The 13,188-nt window shown below is 42.9% G+C and overlaps 1 protein-coding gene across 11 annotated transcripts in view; it reads left to right on the top strand.

The window, feature by feature from the left end:
• The window catches only part of ARHGAP32 (Rho GTPase activating protein 32), a 352,740-nt gene that overhangs the window by 261,898 nt on the left and 77,654 nt on the right, over positions 1–13,188 (top strand). The window contains exon 1 of one of the 11 annotated variants that reach the window (XM_073603304.1): positions 1,277–1,604. The exons of the other annotated variants lie outside the window; for them this stretch is intronic. The gene's annotated coding sequence lies outside the window, so the exon portion shown is untranslated. Of the gene's footprint in view, positions 1–1,276; positions 1,605–13,188 lie in introns of those variants that run through there. 11 annotated transcript variants of the gene reach the window in all.

Below are 13,188 nucleotides of genomic sequence, written 5' to 3'. Positions count from 1 at the left end.
AGTTTACTCTCCAAGAGGCTTCTCTGAAATGCAGCAGATGTATTCTGCCCTCTACAAGTGTCATTCCATTTACTAGATGATCTACATACAGCTCCAGGTGTGGTTTGTGGGAATGGAGTGTCACTTTATTCCTAAGTCCCCTTTCATACTGGGGCGTTTTGCAGGCGCTACAGCGCTAAAAAAAGCCCGAGGGCTTTCACACTGGAGCGGTGCTCTGGCAGGACGCTAAAAAAAGTCCTGCTAGCAGCATCTTTGGAGCGGTGAAGGAGCGGTGTGTATACCGCTCCTCCACCACTCCTGCCCATTGAAATCAATGGGCAGCGCGGCTATACCTCCTGCAAAGCACTGCTGCAGCAGCCCTTTTGCGGGTGATTGGAACCCTTTCTCAGCCGCTAGCGGGGGGTAAAAGTGCCCCGCTAGCGGCTGAATAGTGCTACGAAAATTGATGATATCGCGCCGCTAAAAATATCAGCGCTTTACCACCGACGCACCTACCGCCCCAGTGTGAAAGGGGCCTTAGTGAGTGTATGAATGAGCCATCTTGGGCTCAGCGCAGTGTATTGACTATACCCCTCCTTATATGCTGCAGGGTCAGTCTGGAAGACACGTTGCTAGTTTTCACAGTTCACTGACTGTACACTTTTTTATTAACTTATTTACTTCTGATCATTCCATAAAGACCAGTGTTTGAGTATTAATTGTCCCCAGTTTATGACAGATTAACATGAGGTTAGAGATTCTTGGACTCCAGGACTGTTTTATACACCTTATTGTCTTAGGAAATGTTTGTAAGAATATTGATCGCTGTTCTCTTGAAGCTCCAGTTGGCTTCATTTTATCAATGTGTTTATAATTAGAATTGTCTTCACTGCTGACATTTAGCAGCCATCCCATCTGGTATTTTCCATGTGACATTTGCGCTACAGGTTTCAATCTGATAGCAGTAAATTTAACAGTCATAGATGTTTGGAATAATAAAACTGCAGTAAATGATTCTTCTGATAATACTGGGTACTTTTCCAGTTAGAGTGGAATAATATTTATTCTATGGCTGGATGCAGGGGAAGATCTCTGTCTGTACACCGATAGAGAATTCACATCTATGGGATGTTTCCCCTCTGCACTTCTCTTGTCAGAGTGGGATAGTGGTCATTCTGTGGTTGCATAGAGAGAAATTTCAGCATCCTGGCTGTATGTGGAGATGAGTATTGTCCATCTTTACATGATGGAGAGAGGCACGGCATCTTCTGTATCGCCTCCCATCCTCCCTCCCCTCCCTACTCCTCAGCTCCTGAGTGTGTCCTATGGGACCCCTGCAGCCAGCGAGTGACGGAACGACTGGAAAAGAAGAGCGATCACTGCTGATTTTCTGTAGTACAAATTGAGCATGAAATTGCCAGTGTGCGATCAGCCGTCAGGACGCAGGAGGTATAGAGCTGGGAGCCATCCTCCATTTGTATCAAAGGGCTAACGGGAAGGAGTATTCTATATCAGGATTGGTACTGGTGTGTTGCTTCCTCCAATGTCTTGTGTGGTCGGGTTCTGGAAAGCAGAGACTGGGAAGAAGGGCCTGTATGTGCACAGAATAGACCATTGTAGCGGAGGTAAGTGGGATAGCTTTAAGCTTTTGTTTGCAGCTGTTGATGAGCATTGAACACCTCCTTCCAGGCGATCCAGCTCTCTTGAAACAAAGGATCTGTCTCCAGAGCAGCTGCAGAGACTCATCACACATGGTGACCTCTGTAAGAATAGCGTGATGGCTGTGTGTATGAGAGGTCACAACAGAGTGTCTTGGGCTAGGTCTACCCCCTACCAGGATACATTCATATTGCATATCTAGGTCTGTATCTGATATAACCCATTATGCCCAGATCCTGCCAGATTGCCGTTCTTCAGGCACCGGTGATCACACATGGATTTGATTATATTTTGTTGCCCTGGAGAATTGTGAGGAATGTCAGGGAATGGGCTTGGAAACCTCAGAAGGGTTAAATCATTTAGTCATCATTTCCTGTGCAGCGGCCTGAAAGTTTGAGGGAAATACTGCCATATGGGTCTTGGGATCCAGTCCTGTCTTGGTGTAGCCTCTCAGCCAACTGTTAACCCTGTCCTTGCTGCCTCCATCTTTTCCCCATCTTATTCTACTTTACCATAAACATGTCTGCAGATAATAAATTATCTCTCTGTGTCTGTTATGTTGTTAAACCATCATAAATGTGATTTCGAAGTGATCTGTATGTCTAATTGTGATGTGTTTATTCCAGATTTAATTAGAAAGTGTAACTGGCATGGTTTATGTATATTTTTGGGATGCCCAGCTTTTATATAGTCTTCTTTTGAGTAGATTTGAAGAGCCGACCACACAGTGTATTTTAATGCATATTATGGTCGTGGGGCGGTCCGCCAAAGCGTCCTTTTAGTTTGGGAAGATACAGTGATGATAAAGAGACAGCAAATGGGAATGTCTGTACACCAACCAGCAGCTGTGCCCGGTACCTGCTTACAAGGCCAGAGCAAGGAAGCTTTTATTGGTTTATGGCTCTGACCTAATCAGCTTTGTCCTCCTAATACCAGCTGGAAGAAACAAATCAATAGAAGGAATGGGATGCCAGTCTCCTCAGAGGCAGGCTGGAATTCCTTTACACTTCACATGGCATTTGTGACAGATTTGTTCTCCAGGCAAGAAGTACAAATCAGTCTGGGGATGAGCAGCAAGGACTGGGCATGTGCTGGGAGTTTTCCATGTATAGTTTGCTGCTGACCAATGGCTGTCATGGTGTGCATTACAGAACCAGACTGGGGGGGAAATTTCCCTTGTGGTTACATCCAGATCCTCTGGCTCCTCCATTCAGCAGATAAAAGGTTAAACTCAGCACTCTTGGGATTTCCACAGGCAGCTCTGCAACTTTAAGGACATCCCTTATCTGCTGTAATCCACTTAAGACACTCACTGAAAACCATGACTAGCTCTAGCTAGACTATGGAGGAAGGGAAAAGTGTCGCCGTCACCCGTGGCAACCAGTCAGGTTTTAGCTTGCAGTAAACATGACAACTGGACTCGGATCTGATTTACTGTGCTAGTGGTGACTGCTTACAGTCTCTCATTGTGGCATGCTGGGAAATATGTATATTACAAGGGGAGTGTGAAGTGTGCCTGGTATGAGATGTGTATCTTCACCTCTATGAGCAGTCGTATGAACAGCACTACCTCCTAGGTTTTTTTTTTTAAGGATTCATGATCTGCATCTGAAGTGACATTCAGGTTTCATAACCCTTTGCTGGGCCATCTTTCTGAAAAGGACACATTCATATATAACCTTATTATAATTATTATACAGGACTTATATAGCGCAAACAGTTTGCACTACTACTTTACTACATGAGAGCAGACAGTACAGTTAAAAAAAAAAAAAAAAACAATTCAATACAGGAAAAATCAGAGAGCCCTACTCGTTAGAGCTTACAATCTAGGACATGTTCTATAACCAGAGTGATGCTAATAGGTAATTGAGATGCATTAGTAGCTGAGTGACTCCGAAACACGAGGATGGCAGCATCACCAACTAATTATCAGAGATGTGAAAACCGTGTGAGAGGAGGGAGATTGGAATATCTGATCTGGAAATAGCATGGCTCTCACACCTTGAGAAGCTCTATATAAAGTCCATATAGAAGCTGCACTCCTTTCGGTACTTGACCTTGTAATGATGCGTGCTATGGATGGTGCCATGCCAGAACCAGAAACAAAGATGCAAAGTCACCAATGCTGGAGACGTTACATCGTTTTATCTCACCAAGTTGTCTGCCCACTCGTGTTCCTATGTCTGAGTATTACAGAGTACATCCTAACCTGCCTCTGCTCTGTCCAATGTGTATTCATCAGTGCAGTCTACAGGTAGTTTGATTGTGAAATACCAGCATCTGTACGTACAGCTACCAAATAACTAAGACTCCTATGAAGTGAAAGATGGGCATTAAATTAAAGTGGTTGTAGTCAGAAGGCTTTTTGTCTTAATGCATTCTATGCATTAAGATAAAAAACCTTCTTTGTGCAGCAGCCCCTCTCAGCCGCCCTAACACTTACTTGAGGCCTCTCTGTCCAGCGATGCTAACGAGTGTCTCAGCCATCCAGATTCTCCTTCCTGATTGGTTGAGACATAGCAGCATTGCCATTGGCTCCCACTGCTGTCAATCAAAGTCAGCTAGCCAATCAGGGGATAGAGGGGGCAGGGCCAGGTCGGGGCTCCGTGTCTGAATGGACAGAGGGAGCTGTGACTCTGTTCGGGTGCCCCCACAGCAAGCTGCTTGCTGTGGGGGCACTAAACAGGAGGGAGGGGCCAGGAGCACAGAAGAGGGACCCGAGAAGAGGAGGATCCAGGCTGCTGTGTGCAAAACCACTGAAAAAAAACAAGTCTTTACAATCATTTTAAGCAGTTGTAATGACATTATTGGATATGAGTCTGAACTAAGGCTGGTTTCCATCACAGGAATATAGAAATCATGATTGCAAAATGAAAAATTCTAACATGGTACTGTGGGTGATACTAATGTAATTTCCATACATCCTTGTCTTTTCCATACAGCTATGGCCAAACATTTTGAGAATGACACAAATATGAATTTTCACAACGTTTGCTGCTTCAGTGTTTTTAGATCTTTTTGTCAGATGTTACTGTGGTATACTGAAGTATGATTACAAGCATTTCTTAAGTGTCAAAGGCTTTTATTGACAATTACATGAAGTTTATGCAAAGAGTCAGTATTTGCACTATTGGCCCGTCTTTTTCCAGACTTCTGCAATTTACCCTGGCATGCTGTCAATCAATTTCTGGACCACATCCTAACTGATGGCAGCCTTTTCTTGAATAATCAATGCTTGGCGTTTGTCAGAATTTGTGAGTTTTTGTTTTTTTACTCACCCGCCACTTGAAGATTGACCACAAGTTCTCAATAGTATTAAGTTCTGGGAAGTTTCCAGGCCATAGACCCATAATTTCAATGTTTTGTTCCCCAAGCCACTTGGTTATCACTTTTGCCTTATGGCAAGGTGCTCTATCATGCTGGAAAAGGCATTGTTCTTCACCAAACTGTACTTGGATGGGTGGGAGAAGTTGCTCTCCGAGGATGTTTTTGTACCATTCATTCTTTGTGGCTGTGTTCTTATGCCCCGTACACACGATCGGAAATTCCGCCAGCAAAAGTCCGATGTGAGCTTTTGGTCGGAAATTCCGCCAGCAAAAGATTGAGAGCAGGTTCTCTATTTTTCCATCGGAAAAAGTTCCTATCGAAAATTCCGTTCATCTGTATGCAATTCCGACGCGCAATAAAACATGCATGCTCAGAATCATCGCTTCGTATGGAACTTCCCTTTTCTAGTGCTGTTGTATGTGTTGTGCCTCACCGTGTTCTTGACGGTCGAAAGTTCAGAGAACTTTTGTGTGACCGTGTGTATGCAAGCCAAGCTCGAGTGGAATTCCGTCAGAAAAACCATCCAAGATTTTTCCAACGAAAATTCCGATCGTGTGTACAGGGCATTAGGCAAAATTATGAGTGAGCCCACTCCCTTGGCTGAGAAGCAACCACACACATGAATAGTCTCAGAATGCTTTACTTTTGGCATGACACAGGACTGATGGTAGCACTCATCTTTTCTTCTCTGGACAAGGTTTTATCAGGATGCCCCAATCAATCGGAAAGGGGATTCATCAGAGAAAATGACTTACCCCAGTCCTCAGCAGTCCAATCCCTGTACCTTTTGCAGAATATCAGTCTGTCCCTGATATTTTTCCTGTAGAGAAGAATCAACTGTAGGAGACGGTCCTGGTGCTTGCTGGACTTTCTTGGGCACCCTGAAGCCTTCTTCACAAATGCAGTGGAAATGTTTTTTATGGGATTAAATTCATTTTGATGGCAAAGAGGGACTTTGCAATTAATTGCAATTCACCTGATAACTCTTCATAACATTCTGGAGTACAGTGAGGGAAAAAAGTATTTGAACCCCTGCTGATTTTGTACGTTTGCCCACTGACAAAGAAATAATCAGTCTGTAAATGTAATGGTAGGTTTATTTTAACCGTTAGAGACAGAACAACAACAAAAATCCAGAAAAATGCATTTAAAAAAAGTTATAAATTGATTTGCATTTTAATGCGTGAAATAAGCATTTGACCGTTCGCAAATCATGACTTAGTACTTGGTGGCAAAACCCTTGTTGGCAATCAGAGAGGTCAGATATTTCTTGTAGTTGGCCACCAGATTTGCACACATCTTAGGAGGAATTTTTTCCCACTCCTCTTTGCAGATCCTCTCCAAGTCAATAAGGTTTCGAGGTTGACGTTTGGTAATTCGAACCTTCAGCATATTTTCTATGGGATTAAGGTCTGGAGACTGGCTAGGCTACTCCAGGACCTTAATGTGCTTCTTCTTGAGCCACTTGTTTGTTGCCTGGGCCCTGTGTTTTGAGTCCATGTCATGCTGGAATACCCACCCATGACCCATTTTGAATGCCCTGGCTGAGGGAAGGAGGTTCTCAACCAAGATTTGATGGTACATGGCTCCATCCATCGTCCCTTTGATGCAGTGAAGTTGTCCTGTCCCCTTAGCAGAAAAATATCCCAAAGCATAATGTTTCCACCTCCATGGTTGACGGTAGGGATGGTGTGCTTGGGGGTCATAGGCATTCCTCCTCTTCCAAACAAAGCGAGTTGAGTTGATGCCAAAGAGCTCGATTTTGGTCTCATCACTTTCACCCAGTTCTCCCCTGAATCATTGAGATGTTAATTAGCAAACTTCAGACGGGCTTGTACGTGTGCTTTCTTGAGCAGGGGGACCTTGAGCAGGATTTCAGTCCTTCACGGTGTAGTGTATTACCAATTGTTTTCTTGGCAACTATGGTCCCAGCTGCCTTGAGATCATTGACAAGATTATTCTGTGTAGTTCTGGGCTGATTCCTCACCGTTCTCATGATCATTGAAACTCTACGAAGTGAGAAGTTGCATGGAGCCCCAGACCGAGGGAGATTGACAGCTATTTTGTGTGTGTTTTTTTTTAATTTGTGAATAATCGCATCAACTGCTGTCACCCTCTTAATAAGCTGCTTGGGGATGGTCTTGTAGCCCATTGCAGCCTTGTGTAGATCTACAATCTTGTCCCTGACATCCTTGGACAGCTCTTTGGTCTTGGCCATGGTGGAGAGATTGGAATCTGATTGCTTGTGTGGACAGGTGTCTTTTATACAGGTAACAAGTGGAGATTAGGAGCACTCCCTTTAAGAAAGTGCACCTAATCGCAGCTCGTTACCTGTATAGAAGACACCTGGGAGCCAGAAAAGAAATCTTGCTGATTGATAGGGGATCAAATACTTATTTCATTCATTAAAATGTAAATCAATGTATAACTTTTTTGAAATGCGTCTTTCTGGATTTTCTTTATTATTATTCTGTCTGCCACTGTTAAAATAAACCTACCATTAAAATTATAGACTGATCATTTCTTTGTCAGTGGACAAACATACAAAATCAGCAGGGGATCCAACACTTTTTCCCTCACTGTATATGCAAATTTCCATCATAAAAACTGAGGCAGCAGACTTCGTGAAAATTAATATTTGTCTCATTCTCAAAACTTTTGAACACGACTGTACATTTTGACAGGGCTCCTTATTGTATGTGTTCAGCCATATTGCTCTCTGGTTCCCTCTGGCTCTGATCTGGAAGTTTTTGTTGGCCACAGAGCTGCACATTGAACCCTCTCTGTTTTTCCAGGAAGGGACAGATCCTCTGCGGCTGTTGTATGTCACTCTCAGCAGCTGTGCGAATATCCAACATCCAGTTCATGTAAACCACACGTTGGCTTGTCATTGTGTGAGGTCTGTCACTGCAGGATAGTGAGACTCCAAGTCTGTCTTTTCCTTACTTCAAGTCCACTAACATCGCATGATAAATGTTCACCTTACACACTTGGTGAGGATGGGTTATCTGCTCAGACTTCTGTGTGAGCTTCACCTACAGGTTAAGAGGCGTATTTAGACAAGATGGGGAAACCTTCTCACCAACAAGCACTATCCCGTATATTAGTATAATTATATACAGTAGTTCACATCACATCCAGGTATCTTCTGGAGGTGTCAGATGGTCCATACAATGTGAAGGTGGGCATCTGTAAGCATGACTCTCCCTAGATAAACAGAAACATGGGGGATATAGCCCCTCCCCTGCTGATAAAGAATAGAGAACTATCTGCATCTGGATAACAGCTGCGACTGAACAATTGAAGCAGTCTAATTATATTTATTTCCATCCTGAAGAAAAGGAAGTAAAATGGATTTATAGTGATTGTCCATTTTGCACTGCACAGAGATCACAATATGTATCTGTCCACTCTCCTGGTGAGTGTGGAGGTACAGCCTCTACAATGTTCGCATACCTATCAGTTTGAATTGTGACCTCTCCAGTGAGAAGATTGATGGAATATTAGTATTTGCTTGGGTACAGACACTGGTGTAATCCATACGCGTTCATGGCGGGTCAGACATAAAACTAGGGGGAGTTGTTTGTGACGGTCACAGCAACAAATTAGATTCAAGCTTGATTCTTCTATACTAGGTTAGTAATCATGGCCACTGTACACATAGTTTGATGGAAGGAACTCTTTCTGCCCCCATTTCAGTGCTTTTCTGATTGAAGAGGTGCATTAAGGAGAACAACATCTGCAGCTCAGTCTCATTTCACTACAATTTACTTCACTTATTAAGCCATTCTGACTTTACAGATAGTGAGTACATGGTGGGGAGCAATGTGTGCCAAGTGTGTTTGTGTACAGGCTTAAAATGTGATCAGTCCACCTGTGTGTACGGCCCAAAATGTGATTGGTTCCCCTGAGTGTACAGGCCCGAAATGTGATTGTCATCCTGTGTGTACGGGGCCAAAAAGAATTGGTCCTCCTAAGTGTATAGGGCCAAAAAGAATTGGTGCTGCAATGTGTACAGGGTCAAAATGTAATTGTTTCTCTTTCATTTCTATACATCAATGGCAGCAATCAATTTCTGGTTAGATCTATCCTTTAGTTGTATTTGGGTCAGATGTGGATTTTTGGGAATATACATTGTAGTACGCATATATGCGTTCTCTGTGATGAATATATGATGGCACCCTCTTTAACTTCATAAATATTATTAGATATTCTGTGGATGTTGTGTTATGGTCTTCTCCTCTGGGTTTTATTTAGAATTCATAGCAGTGCCTTTTCTTGTTTTCCAAACGTTATTCCGAGGATTTGCCCGCTAGTCAGAGGAGACACGTTGCATAAGATGTGGCTTCCTCATTAAGATCAAGCCCGTCCTTCAGGACTCCTTGCACCTGCAGTAATGGAGGCCAGAGGCTTGTCCTTGCTCTGTTGATGACGTGCATTAATATACTGCAATCTTACAGCCTTAACTGACCTCCTAAATTATTAGCCCTAATAATACTCCCAGGCCGTTTGCCTTATTTCTCAACTGATGTACAAGCTGAGGAAGGATGTATGTGCAAAATTCTAGAATTAGGGCATGATCTGACCATAAAAGATTAAGTGCATAGGATTGCAAAAGCATTCACTATTTACCCTCTAAAAAGAATAAAAACCTTAACTGGCACTGTTAGGAAAAATGCGGGTATAAGGCTTTAACATTAATCCTGCAACCCAAGGTCAGGTGATAGACTGGGATATATTCATCTAAACCCGTGTTCTCCAAACTGTGGCCCTTTGCTTGCCTATATCCAGCCCTTAGGGTACCAGTGCTCCCGCTGATACGACACACTGACACCAAAAATGGGGCACAATTTCTCCCTCTAGTATCAAAGATGGGATACTGTTTGATCCCACTAATGCCAGGACAATTTCCTACTGTCCACAGTCCGGCCACCCTGAAGTCTGAAGGACAGTAAACTGGACCGCCTGATCCTAAAACATAGTCAATATGGAAAAGAGAAAACCAAGCGCATCAGATTGATGTGCATGATCAACTTTGAATAACGCTACTATAATTCAATTACAATTAAGGGTGAGTCACAGAAAGATCACTCCGCAGGCTCCATGCACTGACTCGCAGCTCTCCGTGGCCTGTGGCAAAGCTGAGTGAGCAGCTGAGAGGATCACTTTGAAAAGTCGGCTATAGAGAGTGCAGCGGCAAAAGGATGGGAACCATCGGCAGCTGGTGTCCACACTGCACTCGGGCTAGTAAATGGAGACAGAGTAGTGCCTAAAGCACTGGGTGTCAACTTACAAGTGGCAGACGGCCTCACTGTGGCCCCTGAGAGCTCCAAAGGGCCACACATAATATTTGGTATATGACAGAAGACTGTCAGAGACTTCATACATACTAGAAGATACTGCAGATATGCAACAGGGGATTGGTGGGAGACTGCAGACCCATTATAGAAGATGGTGAGAGACTCGGAACAGGCAACTTGAAACTGCTAAAGATCTCTGTTATTATAGACTATTTTACGAATGAATGCTTTCACTACTGACTGCTGGGGTCTGCAAAGGGCCACATGACAAGTACCAAAAGACCACATATGGCCTTCAGGCTACTGATTGGGCACCAGGGGTCTACAGTATGCTCAGGCACTAGTGAGTGGTGATTCTTTCAGGTGATGGAGTAGTATCTACTGTTGCTGTAGACACTACCCTGTTGCCCGAAAGAACCTCCACTCACTAGTGCCTAAGCCCAGTGTAGACACTGTGGTACACCAACTGCTGGCAGTTCCTATCCTATTGCCTCAACACTCACCGACCATTCAAATTGATTTTCTCCTGCTCACCCTGCTTTTCCACATGCACCGGAGAGCTGCGGGTCAGTGCCTGGAGCCTCTGAAGTTATCTTTCTGTGACTCTCCTCCATTGTGTACATGGATTATAGTGGCATTATTCAAAGTTGATCATGCACATTGATCTGTTGCTTCAGGTTTTCTTTTTTCTTTAGAGCCCATGTTAGAACCTATGTGAATTGGTACTTTTTTTTTCCTGACTTTTTAAAATTAGTAAACTGTATTTGAGGCATAGATAGAGTTGATAAACATGTTTAGAGGCATAGATAGAGGTGATAAGAATTTTGTTACACAAATTCTTTATCACTTATTGATTTTTGCCATTGACATTTATACTGTATGTGATATTTCAATACATATTTAACACCCAAATCTTTGCAATTTGCCCTTATTTTAGCCCTTTAAAAATACCTGGTAATCTACCAGAAACCCAAGGTGCTCCTAACTTCACATAACAGTGCCTTTACTGAAATTACATCTCAACCAAAGTTGTCTGCCCTGCTGGACTACAGAACTCTGCCTATCATCCCGCCCCTCACTTTCCTTCCTCACTTGCATACATCTTATTTCCTAGCAAAAAATCTTGCCATATTCATTCTAAAAAGTCTGTCCACACACTCTGTGGGGGAAAAGGCTCTTGAGAGATGTAGTTCTGGTGACATGCCTATGTTAATAGGAATTCAGCTCCAAAGCAGCTGTTCCTGCAGAAATTTAACAATCCCGGTGATTGATGTCACAGGGAGTAGTAAAAGTTCCCTTTCTCACTACAGTAACAAGGTAAAAAAATAATGCAGAGACTTAATGTAGAGGGAGGTTTGTGGTTGCATTTTGGTAATACCTGAACATTACCTTTAACCTGAGCTCTTAAACTTCAAGTGAACCATAATTGCATCAGTGGCGATATTCTGCACATGTTAGTGCCAATAATGCTGTTGTGGTGAAATGTATGATGCATGTATAGAAATCTATGTTATAACACATACAAGTGAAAATTCTGTTGCCAACATGTCATATTGTCCATGCTTAAAACCTGCATTGAATGTAATGGATTTGTGTTTAAGATCACTTTCTATGGAAATTGTGGGGCCTGCTAAGAGAACCTTGCTGGATTCATCATATTCTGCCAGGAATGTACAATGTTCTATATACATGAGGCAGAGTGAGAATGCTCAGCTGGATCTATATTGTGGCTCTGAGCAGTCAGATGATTACTGTACATGTCATAGTCATGTTGACCAGCATGCCCTGTGTTTTATTGATGATTTGGTGGTTATTATTGGACATCACAATCTGATTGACCGTGGAGATGTTTTGTGACTGTAATGAGTCTGGGTTTTAGCTTTTCTTTTTCTTTTTTTTTTCTCCTCCTCGGAGCGACAAAGATCTTAGACACAATGCAGCAAAATGACACTTTGCCTCTTGACAGTAAGGGACAGGTAAAGATGGAGATGAGTGGTAATAATGGGAAACTATCCATAAAAAATATGACTAACTTTTGCTATCCATTGTTGGCTTCAAAATCATACAAATAGGCACTTAATGACTGTTTGATGTTCCTCTTTTCTCTATCATCTGTAATTGTGTAAAACTAATCACAGACATTAGAGAGTTGTGTGAGAACAATACAACTATCTCAAAATGTATCTTGTATTAGTTTATAGTTGGAGTACTCCTGTTTAGGGCAGTGGTGGTTGAAGGCAGCCATAGGTAGACAGTCCTGGTGCTGGGAAAACAAGTGACCAGGTACAGTTTTTCTAACCTGCTTGATCATTTTATTTCCCAAGATCGTTCATTTTGGTTCATCGTTAACATCCCCATGGGCCTTCTAACCTCACTCAGTAAAGCCAAAAAAAAAAAGCCTAGACTGAGAAGTTGCCATCAAAGGTCTCTGGAAACCTTAAATGACATTGACCCTGCAGCTCTGTAAAAATTAGTCACTGTTACTTGGTTGAAAAAAAAAATGTCCCAATGCAGAACTTGCAAGAAGAAGACTCTTCATAACTCACCTGCCCCAGTGCTGATCTTCACTACCTCTTCTTTCAGAGCAGCAGCCTGCCCACATCTAACACAATTCTAGATGTGCCAAATACCTGGTCCCCCACTGCACACTGTAGCCGCTCTTGCATATGTCACTAAAGGACTCCGTAGTGGCATATGGGCCAGCGTCAAGTACCATGGCACATTTTAGGGGGAATGGAATCGGAGGAATGGATGGTGGGAATGGTGAGTATAAGCCCTATTCTTTTGCAGGTTCTGCTCGGTGGCTTTGTTTTAACCCGTGAAAAAGACCATTAATCAAACTGCCTTTTTAAGCTTTCATTGTTACTGTAAGTCTCCATCACCACAGTGCTTCCAGTGATGGCAGTGCTTCCAGAAACTC

The sequence above is a fragment of the Aquarana catesbeiana genome, linkage group LG10 (genome assembly GCF_042186555.1).
Source record: "Aquarana catesbeiana isolate 2022-GZ linkage group LG10, ASM4218655v1, whole genome shotgun sequence".
Taxonomy (NCBI): Eukaryota; Metazoa; Chordata; class Amphibia; order Anura; family Ranidae; genus Aquarana; species Aquarana catesbeiana.
Note: the sequence above shows the minus strand (reverse complement) of the source record. Positions and strands in the feature narration are given on the sequence as shown.